Genomic DNA, 11,632 nt, shown 5'->3' with positions numbered 1-11,632 from the left:
AAGAAGGCAGTAGGCATAGGTCAGAGTGGCTGGTGGGGGCTCGGGATGCCGAGTACACAGCTAAGTTTCCTGCAAGGTGAAGAAGCAGGCACAGAGGCTGGGACACTGAAACAGGGCTAAGGAAGGAGAGGGAGCAGCTCGGAAGCTTCCCTGGGAGGCGATTCCAATAGGCATTTAAAAGATTGTGTTTGCCCAGTGGACTTTCAGCTTCCCATTGGAGTCTGCAGGTATAATCCCCAGGGCTGGCTTCCCAGGTGGGTGTCCTGTGCAGGGTCCTGCACTTAAAAGGACCCTGTGCTTGTGGAATGCTCTGCTGTGGCTGCCTTGAAATTCTTTTTTTTTTTTTTCAAGACAGAGTCTTGGTCTGTTACACAGGCTGGAGTGCAGTGGCGTGATCTCGGCTCGCTGCAACCTCTGCCTCCCAGGTTCAAATGATTCTCCTGCCTCGGCCTCCTGAGTAGCTGGGTCTATAGGTAGGTGCCACCCCGCTCGGCTAATTTTTGTATTTTTAATAGAGACTGGCGTTCACCATTGTTGACCAGCCTGACTTTTTAGCAAGGGCCTTGGGTTTTCATCTTGCATAGGGCTTGCATATAGCCAGTCATTAATCATAACTAGTACATTAGAGGAACTAAGTGGCATTTGCAGGACAGTGGGGGTGGGGGGAGTGGATCAGCTGAGGGTGGACAGGGGGACAGGAAAGAAGGTGTCGTGGACAGGGGACACTGTTAATTTGACCCTGAAGGATGGGCAGGATTTGGATAGATAGAAATGGGAGCACGGCTATTGGTTGGAAGGAATATGTTGGCAAAGTCGAGGTGTAGGAGTATGGACTTTGCTTAGGGAATGGTAGGAATCCTTGTGAACCTGGAGTCTGCTCTTGAGCTGCTCACATCTGAGCCCTTCCACAGGAATGCCATGCTCAGCTGGCCTTTCTACAGGGAGCCTTTTTCAAGGCCTTTTAAGTCCTTTCCTGCAAGTACCACTCTGCTAGGTGCCTGCCCAACTAATAAATTAAATCCAGCCATGTTATTCACTGAAACCTCAAAGCACGGGTGGAGAAAAGCAGATTTTTTAAAGAATCAGCAATTTTTAATTGAAAATACGGTTACTGCCAGGCGCGGTGGCTCATGCCTATAATCCAGCACTTTGGGAGGCCAAGGCGGGTGGATCACCTGAGGTCGGGAGTTTGAGACCAGCCTGGACAACTTGGTGGAACCCAGTCTCTACTAAAAACAAAAATTAGCTGGGAGTGGTGGTGGGCGCCTGTAATCCCAGCTACTCGGGAGGCTGAGGCAGGAGAATCACTTGAACCTGGTAGGCGTAGGTTGCGGTGAGCCGAGATCGCGCCACTGCACTCCAGCCTGGGCAAAAAGTGAGACTCCATCAAAAAAAAAAAAAAAAAAAGAAAGAGAAGAAAGGGAGAAAGGGAGAAAGAAAGGAAGAAAGGAAGAAAGGAAGGAAGGAAGGAAGGAAGAAAGGAAGAAAGGAAGAAAGGAAGGAAGGAAGAATACGGTTATTGAGGCTGGGCGTGGTGGCTCACGCCTATAATCCCAGCACTTTGGGAAGCCGAGTTGGGAGGATCACTTAAGCCTAGGAGTTTGAGAACAGCCTGCCAATATGGTGAGATGCCGTCTCTAGAAACAAACAAACAAACAAACAAAAAACAACTGTTGTGGTGGCGTGCACCTGCAGTCCCAGCAACACTGGAGGCTAAGGTGGAAGGATTGCTTCAGCACAGGAGGTTGAGGCTGCAGTGAGCTATAATAGTACCACTGCACTCCAGCCTGGGTGACAGAGTGAGACCCTGACTCAAAAAAAGGAGAAAAAATTGTTATTTAAATAAAGAAAAATACTTAAAATAGGTTAAATAATAGATTAAATACAGACCAAGGGAAAAATCAATTAAGAATCCCCATCAAACTGGATGTCATGGCATGTGCCTGAAGTATCACCAGCTTCTAGGAGTATCTAGTAGCTGATAAGACTACTAGGAGCCCAGGAGTTTGAGTCCAGCCTGTGCAATGTAGCAAAACATCATGGAAAGAAAAGAAAAGGGAAGGGAAGAGAAGAAAAGAGGAGAGAGAAAGAGCGAGAGAAAGAAAGAGAGGAAGGAAGGAAGGAAGGAAGGAAGGAAAGAAGGAAGGAAGGAAGGAAGGAAGGGAGGGAGGGAGGGAGGGAAGGAGGGAGAGAGGGAGGAAAGAAAAGAAAAGGGAAGGGAAGAGAAGAAAAGAGGAGAGAGAGAAAGAGAGGAAGGGAGGAAGGGAGGGAGGGAGAGAGGGAGGGAAAGAAAGAGAAAAAGAAAGAAAGAAAGAAAGAAAGAAAGAAAGAAAGAAAGAAAGAAAGAAAGAAAGAAAGAAAGAAAAAGAAAGAAAAAAACAGAGAGAGGGAGGGAGGGAGGGAAGGAAAGAAAAAAAAAGGAAGGAAGGAAGGAGAAAGGAGTAAGGGAAGGAGAGAAAGAAGGCAGGAAAGAGAAAGGAAGGAAGAGAAAAGAAAAAAAATATACAATTCTCATCATCCAACTTGCTCTCTTGGTCTTTTATATCACAACTTCTCTGTAGGGATTTGCATAGCTGGCAAGTGGTAGAGGCAGAATTCTGACCAGGATCCAAATCCTGTCCTGTGTCCTGTGCCCCACAGTGTGACAACTCCTGCTTCACTCCCTCAGGGTGGGTTTCCCCAGACAGAAGCCTGGAGTGGTTCAGAAAACAGTGCAAGTGTTGGCACTTATAAAATCACCTAGAGTCATACCATAGTGACACAGATGAGAGACAACATAAAAAGAAAAAGGCATTTTTCTTTTAAAAATCTCACAATTTCTACCCTCAACTGACAATCCTAAAATTTGCATTTCAAATTGTATGTCTATGAACATGATATGACTGTCATTATTTGTGTGAACTCAGCATATTGTGAATGACATGCCAATGTACATTTTGTTGTATTCCTTAGATCTGCATAAATATTGAGCTTCGCCACTTGCTCAACAAGCTTTAATTTTTCTTTCTTTCTTTCTTTTTTTTTTTTTTGAGGCAGAGCTTTGCTCTTTTTGGAGTGGAAGGTTGTAGTGCAGTGGCACAGTCTCAGCTCACTGCAGCCTCTGCCTCCTGGGTTCAAGCAATTCTCCTGCCTCAGCCTCCTGGGTAGCTGGAATTACAGGTGCCCACCAGCACCCCTGGCTAATTTTTTGTATTTTTAGTAGAGATGGGGTTTCACCGTGTTGGCCATGCTGGCATTGAACTCCTGACCTCAGGCGATCTGCTTGCCTTGGCCTCCCAATATGTTGGGATTACAGGCAGGAGCCACCAGGCCCGGCCGAGCTTTGATTTTTCTTTTCCAGTATGTGTCCCATGGCTTCTAAAAGTTTGAGCTCCTGCTCCTGAATTAAACAGGACAGAGTTGCATAGATAGGTAGTATGTTTTGTGTAGTCCCAGAGCCTCAGCCTCCTCCAAGCTGTGCTGCTGCTCTCTGGGGACTAGTGGGACAGAACACCTGTGGTAGGGCTGACGAGTCCGGACCAACAGACCTGGCCTGGTAACAGAGCCTCCATGGTCAATGGGAACAGAAAGAGTGTCGCTTAGATTTGGCTTGTGGCTCAGCCCTACTTTGAACTCCTATCCAAGTTCTGTTACAAGTAAGAACTGAAGAGACTGTCCCTAGAGGACCCCAGGAAGTTCAGACATCTCTGTTTTGATGCCTGTTGACAGCTTGTAACACAGCAGAAAAAAGAGGCCTTCTTCTACAGTCTGCACAGAGCTCTGGATGCCCCTGGGTGCTCTGTGGCCTCAGCAGGAGAGGGCAGGGTCCAGTAGCTGGGCGGGGTCCAGTAGCCAGGCAGTGCCCAGGTTGAGGAAGCAGTGCCCAGCAACAGGCAGCAGTGTCTAGGAGAAGGCAGCAGTGCCCAGGGCAGGCAGTCATGCCCTGAAGAAGGGAGTGGTCCTCTCATAGTCCCTATGTCATTTGATCACTGCTAAAAAACAATGTCCACTCACTGTATACTAATACACAGCATATTCTGAGAAGTGAACAGAGAATACAACATTTAACCAAAAGAAATTTGGGAACATCACATTTAAGAAGGGATAGGAAATGGTTACCAAGGACAGTTTAAACCAACAGTGACTACATGTAAAGAGGAGATTGTAAAGTGGGGCGGCAAAATTATCTCTTTGTAGAAAATCCAAAACTAACAGGTCAAGGTTCAGTGACTTTCTGATGTAATGAAGTGTAAGTTCAAAGTCCTTGTGTTATTCATGTGTCCAGGGAAAAATTATTGACCAGAGAACCCGAGCAGGGAATCAGAGCATACAGGGTGACCTGGAGTGGATAGGGGTGGGGTCTGGGGCACCCTAATTTCCATCAGCACTTCCCTTTCTTTGCTATGAATGACTGGTGTTTTCTCAGTTGAACATAAAATGCTATGTGAGTGCCACTTTGTGAGGTGTCAGCTGCCTCCCCACTTCCACCTCACCCCCGGCCAGGTTACCTGAGCTCCAACCCTGAGTAAAAATTCTAACACACCAGCAGCTATGAGCCTAAGTTCTGTCTCTGCCCAGCCACTCTCTGATGGTGTCTCTAACACACACATATACATACTCATGCCGCATGTACTTTTCCACTTACAGGCCGGGCTGTTTTGGGGTGCACAAGGGCAGAGCCAGGGAGCCTACTACTCTGGAAACAGGGCTATAACCATGAGGTTGTCAGACTTTGATTTTTTGCAGTTGCCCCAATTGCTTAGTTTTTTCCTTAGCCAAGGCATTTTATTAAATATTAAAATAAGTGTGATTTAAAGTTCCTATCATTCGAACACTTTCCATTCAGGTGCATTCATCAACCAGAAAAGAAGTCACCTTTCAGAGCACACGTGTCAGGTCTGGAGCAGCTACAACTTACTGCTGTCCTGACAGCACAGGGCCTGCTTGGCACAGCTCCTCTACTATGGCCTGCTTCTCTTGCTGTGAACAGCAGTGGCCAGGATTTGGTTCCGTGCCATACATAGAGGAGGTGGTGATGACATTTTCAAAGAAGAATGTGTGTGAAGGAGGAGGAAGGGGAGGTGGGAGAAGGTGATGAAAGCCATATGCTGCAGGAGTGGAGAAAACCAGAACTAGGGCAGGCACTGTGGCTCACGCCTGTAATCCCAGCACTTTGGGAGGCCAAGGTGGGCAGATGACTTGAGGTCAGGAGTTTGAGACGAGCCTGGCCAACATGGTGAAATCCCCATGTCAACTGAAAATACAAAAATTAGCCGGGCGTGGGGCCGTGTGCCTGGAATCCCAGTGGTTGAGTGATTCTCATGCCTCAGCCTCCTAAGTAGCTGGGATTACAGGAGGTGGAGGTTGCAGTGAGCCGAGATCGAGCCATTGCACTCCAGCTTGGGTGACTAGGGGAAACTCTTCCTCAAAAAAAAAAAAGAAAAAAGAAAAAAAAGAAAAGTAAACCAGGCCAGGGCACAGTGGCTCACACTTGTAATCTCAGCAATTTGGGAGGCTGAGGTGGGCAGATTACTTGAGGTCAGGAGTTTGAGACTGGCCTGGCCAACATGGTGAAACCCTGTCTCTACTAAAAATACAATTAGCCAGGTGTGGTGGTGGGCACCTGTAATCCCAGCTACTTGGGAGGCGGAGGCAGGAGAATCGTTTGAACCTGGGAGGCAGAGGTTGCAGTGGGCCGAGATTGTGCCACTGCACTTTAGCCTGGAGAACAAGAGTGAAACTCTATTTCAAAAAAGAAAGAAGAAAGAAAGAGAGAGGGAAAGAATGAAAAAGAGAAAGATAGAAAGAGAGAGAACAAGAGAGAAAGAGAGAGAAAGGAGGGAAGGAAGGAAGGGAGGGAGGGAGGGAGGAAGGAAGGAAAAAAGAGAAAGAAAGAAAGAAAGAGAGAAAGAGAAAGAGAAAGAGAGAGAAAGAGAGAGAAAGGAGGGAAGGAAGGAAGGGAGGGAGGGAGGGAAGGAGGAAGGAAGGAAGGGAGGAAGGAAGGAAGGGAGGGAGGGAGGAAGAAAGAAAGAAAGAAAAAAGAAAGAAAGAAAGAAAGAAAGAAAGAAAGAAAGAAAGAAAGAGAAAAGAAAGCCAGAAAGAAAGAAAGAAAGAGAAAAGAAAGCCAGAAAGAAAGAAAGAAAGAAAGAGAAAAGCCAGAAAGAAAGAAAGAAAGAAGGAAAGAAAGAAGAAAGAAAGAAAGAAAGAAAGAAAGGAAGGAAGGAAAAAGAAAGGAAAGAAAGAAAGAAAAGAAAAGAAAGCCAGACTAATCTTCAGCAAACCCTAGATCAGGATGCCTACTAGATTGGAAGGCACCTTCTTATGGTGTGTGTTGGGAGGAGTCTGAGCTCAGGGATCAGCTGCGGAGGACAGGCTGGAGCACGGCCTGCACCCCACCCTGCACTGGCTGTACTCCTCCGTGCAGGAGTTGGGCTCTGGCATCCTTGGTTTCCCAGTGCCTCCTAAAGTTCATGCACATAGCGGCTGTTTAATAAAGCAATGAAGTATATTGTTTTAATCTTATTTTTCCCATTGAAGAAAACTACAATTGCTTCTGATTGTTTCTTTATACCAAATTAAAACTTTCATGAGTGAGCTCTCCCTCTCTCCTTTGTAACTGTGCCCACTTCATCTCTACACCAGAGACCGTGGGCTTTCCTCTTTGCCAAGTGTACAGAGAGCCCCTCCCTAAGTCACATGGGGAGGGGTGGGCATGAATAGGCCTGGGCACCACCCGGAAAGGGGAGTTAATATGACACTAGAATAACCTGGAAGCTGGACAGCAACCAATCGGTTTCCCTGTATGACTCACGGTAGTTGATAGAATGCATGGGCTCCATCCTTTTACACAGCAAGCAGTGCCCTCTCATGGAAACAGAGGAACATTTTTAAAAATGTTCTTTGCAGACGGGCGCAGTGGCTCACGCCTGTAATCCCAGCCCTTTGGGAGGCCAAGGTGGGAGGATCGCCTCAGCCCAGGAGTTCAATACCAGCCTGGGCAACATAGTGAGATCCCCATCTCTAGATAAAAAAATTAATAAGCAGCATTTTAAAAATAATAAATTTTTAAAGGAATACAGCAAACAAAAGTGGGAGAATTTTGCCAACATACGATTAGAAAAAGACAATTTTAAAGATATTTTCGACCTCATCTCTACAAAAATACGAAAATTAGTCAGGCGTGGTGGCATGCACCTGTGGTCCCAGCTGCTTGAGACGCTGAGATGGGTGGATGGCTTGAGCTCGAGAGGTCAAGGCTGCAGTGAACCATGACTGTGCCACAGCAGTCCAGCCCGGGTGACAGAGTGAGATCCTGTCAAAAAATATATATATAATATATATATTTTATATATAATATAAAAATTTTATATTATGTATTATATTATAAATTTTATATTATATATTTATATTTTATATATAATATATATTTATTTATAAATATGTAATATATGTATTTTTCCCCCAGAGGCCTCTAAGCCTATAACCATGTTAAGTAGCCTATCTTCTTAGTATGTATAAGTGTTTAACATTATTCATTAAAATAAATGGAAAACTGAAATGAAAGCAAATTCTAATTATGCTTATGTTTTTATCACATAGTACATGCAATAATTTATCTTTAATATAAAGCAAGAGGGTGCATATACAACTTGTACCAAAGAAAATTATTTTCTCCCCTTCCCCTGCATCAATGTGCAATGTAGAATGTTGTTTTCAGTGTGTGCCAGTCTGTGACATCGGACAGTCTCAGAACTCAGCCTGGCTCTAGCCCCTCCTGTGCCTTCAGCCATCACTCTGCACTTGCTCATAACAGTTCTGAATAACGTGAGCTGCAGGGGCTTCTGTGCAAGCAGCACCTTTCACGCTGGGGCTTAGAAGGATCAACTGTCCAGGTTTGCCTGGGACTGAGAAGTTTCTGGGATATGGGACTTTCGGTGCTAAAACAGAAAAAGTACCAGGCAAACAGAGATGATCTGGTTACCTCAGTGCTGGTAGGGAAAGGCAGCAGGTCACACCAAGTGCTGTAACTCTGGTCTGCCAGATCTCTAGCAGTGAAGGTCTTCTTCCATGTCTTCAAAATGCCCCTACAAGGGCAATGGCCACGCACGAAGGGGACACGCTTTAACCACTTGCTCAGCAGCAGATTGGGCCCCCGAGGCCCAGGGCACAAATCCTGGGATTGATAATGCAGGCAATGAAAAGTGTGGTCTCCTTCTCTGCTTATTGGATAGACTATTGAAACGTGTTTTACTGTCATCATTTTTTTTTTTTTTTTTTTTTTTTTTTTTTTTGAGACTGAGTCTGGCTCTGTCGCCCAGGCTGGAGTGCAGTGGCCGGATCTCAGCTCACTGCAAGCTCCGCCTCCCGGGTTTACGCCATTCTCCTGCCTCAGCCTCCCGAGTAGCTGGGACCACAGGCGCCCGCCACTTCGCCCGGCTAGTTTTTTTGTATTTTTTAGTAGAGATGGGGTTTCACCGTGTTAGCCAGGATGGTCTCGATCTCCTGACCTCGTGATCCGCCCGTCTCGGCCTCCCAAAGTGCTGGGATTACAGGCTTGAGCCACCGCGCCCGGCCTTTTTTTTTTTTTTTTTGAGACGGAGTCTCGCTTTCTCACCCAGGCTGGAGTGTGGTGGTGCGATCTTGTGGTCTTGGTTCACTGCAACCTCCGCCTCCTGGGCTCAAGTGATTCCCCTTCATCAGCCTCCTGAGTAGCTGGGATTACAGGCGTGCACCACCATGCCCAGCTAATTTTTATATTTTTAATAGAGACGGGGTTTCACCATGTTGGTCGGGCTGGTCTCGAACTCCTGACCTCACGATCTGCCTGCCTGGGCCTCCCAAAGCGCTGGGATTACAGGCATGAGCCATCGCGCCCGGCCACTGTCATAATTTAATTGTGAGTGCTCCTTCTGTGGTAAATGAACTCAGCTTTCCATATTTAACTAACATATTTAAGATTTCTTACTGGCCAATGATTCATCCTTTGTTAGTCTTGCTTGCTGGCTAATTAGGTGTATGCATTTGTGTTAAAAAGCTCTCTTATATATCCCAGCACCTAGCACAGTGCCTGGCAATCAGAAGAAATGGATTCAGTGATGATTATGTTGAGTCCTGTAGAGTAGTAGAAGATACAATTGACTTGAAGGACTCTTCTCGTACTGTTAGGTTTAAAAACAGATAGTTGTCCTCTTTTTCTGGAACTGGGATCTGAGAGGTGTTGGCAGCTATAGTGAGAAACCAGATCTGTCATTTGACATTCCTCTCAGTTTTGAGTGTCCATAGCTTTGATCAGCATCTCTCATGTTCTCATTAATACCACAGATGTGTAATCCACATTTCCCAGGCCCCCCAGCAGAGAAAAGGATAATCCTAGGGGCCAGAATGGTGTGACATTTACTCAGATCTCATCCCTGAAACTCCAGCTGCCAGAATGCTTTCCTTCCTTGATGGCAGGGATGGGGTTGGTACTTATGGACTTGCAGATGGTCACCTCATTCTTTTTGAATTCACTTGCCTATTGTGAGCACTATGTGGCCCCTCCATGGCTGTTCTGATGTTCCACAGTCTCAGCTGCTAATTGTATGGCTGTCTCATTTGATCACCTGGGGCAAACTATATTTTCCAAAAATGGCCACAGCAATATTTGCAGATCTACATACCCTTCAGAACCTTAGAGTCTTTTATTGAAAGGTCAAGTCTAATTCCCCTCCCCAGAAAGAGGGGTGAGCCTTTGTGGCTGCCTCCATGAATGAAAATGTGGTGGAAAGGATGCTGCATGACTTATGAGGCTAAGTCATAAGAAGAAATAAGCTTCTACTTGTTTCCACTTCCTTTTGGGAAATGTGTCTTGGGGGCCCTGAGCCAAGATGTAAGAAGTCCAGCTATGTATAGCCACCATGCTGCAGAAACCACACAGAGACAAAGATTCGTGAGGAACCTCCCCATTTCCAGTCCCCAGCTGCTTGAGTCCTCCTACCTCCCAGAATTAACTGCCAGACATGTGAGTAGAAATGACTCCAGACCCAGCCTTCAAGCTGTTGTCCAGCTGACACCAAGTAAAGCAAAGGAGTTGTCTCTATCAGTCTAGCTCATATTGCAGATTTGTGAGAAAAAAAAAATGTTGCTGCATTAAGCCAGTAAATGCTAGGATAATTTGTTACATGGCAAGAGTAACTGGGACATCACCCTTAGGTTATCATTAGGCTCTCACCTTGTTTCTTGTGAGACCCTTGCTTTTCTTCTATACCAGTTGCTGAGAAGAATTAGAGGAAGATCCTTGCTCCCACCAATGTCAGCATTTCTTTACCAGAAAACACAGAGGCATTTAACTCATAATTTGAAGCCTTATAGCTTTTTATAATGGCCCTAGTGGTTATACTTTTTATTCAACTGTCTCTGTTTTGTTACAGTTACTCTGCCCACAAAATTTAGTGCAAGACCCCTTGTGATTGTTGTGAGACATCAATTCAAATGACACCGTGATAGCATTATTGTCAAATCATGCTTCCCTCTCAATGCGGTTGAAGAAGCTGGTCCACCCCAACCCTGTTCCTAGAGGTTAAGTTGCTTTTTCCCACTTGAAACATTGTACAACAGCCAAGAGCTTATCTGGTCAGTTTTAATGTGTCCTGCCCCCTCCTAGGGCTTTTTGCAATGACAAACATATAAGAGATGTGAAAACTCTGTGACTTACACACAGTAGGTACCTGGTGTTTTAAGCTCTCTTCCTGAAATGCTCACTGACAATAAAACTATTAAACAGATCAGGATTGAAAACATAGCTTGGTTTTGTGCCAGCAAAGACTCTCTTCTCTCCTTTCCAGATTGACATTGATCCATTAATCAACAGTATGTTCAACAGTAATTAGTAAGTTATGAATCCAACTATGTGCCTCTATTTTATCCCCAGGGGATACCACAAGATGAATCATCAAACACCTTGCTGAAAACATCATCACATTTCCTGTTCTAGTTTAATGTTACCTAACTGGTAGAAAACATAGAAGACTTAATTACATGATCGTTATTTTTTTTTTTTTTTTGAGACGGAGTCTCGGTCTGTTACCCAGGCTGGAGTGCAGTGGTGGTGCAATCTTGGCCCACTGCAACCTCTGCCTCCCGGGTTCAAGTGATTCTTCTGCCTCAGCCTCCCGAATATCTGAGACTACAGGCACGTGCCACCAAGCCTGGCTAATTATTGTATTTTTAGTAGAGACAGGGTTTCACCATGTTGGCCAGGCTGGTCTCGAACTCCTGACTTCAGGTGATCCACCCGCCTCGGCCTTCCAAAGTGTTGGGATTACAGGTGTGAGCCACCGCGCTGGGCCTTGTTCTTAATCACCTAGTTTGGCCCCTTGCAGTGGCTTCCATAACTGTTACTAATTGTCAGGAACTATCCCTTAATTTATTATTATTATTTGGCAGAATCAGGCTCCAAATCAAAATCCAGACTGTGTGGAATCTGCCTTGTTTACATTAGAATTAAGGGAGGCTAAGAGAGGAGTGTCATTAAATGCATTATTGAGTTTGCATTGAAAATTATCATTATTATTGTTTTACTTAATATCCTGATTTTTAGTGGCAATAGCTAGAAAATGGCTTTCCAAAAAAAAAGAAAAAAAAGGTCTGGGGCTCCAGAGCCGATAACTCTCAC

This window comes from Macaca thibetana, chromosome 2 (assembly GCF_024542745.1).
Source record: "Macaca thibetana thibetana isolate TM-01 chromosome 2, ASM2454274v1, whole genome shotgun sequence".
NCBI classification, from domain to species: Eukaryota; Metazoa; Chordata; class Mammalia; order Primates; family Cercopithecidae; genus Macaca; species Macaca thibetana.
The sequence above is the reverse complement of the archived record's forward strand: the minus strand, read 5'-3'. Positions refer to the sequence as shown.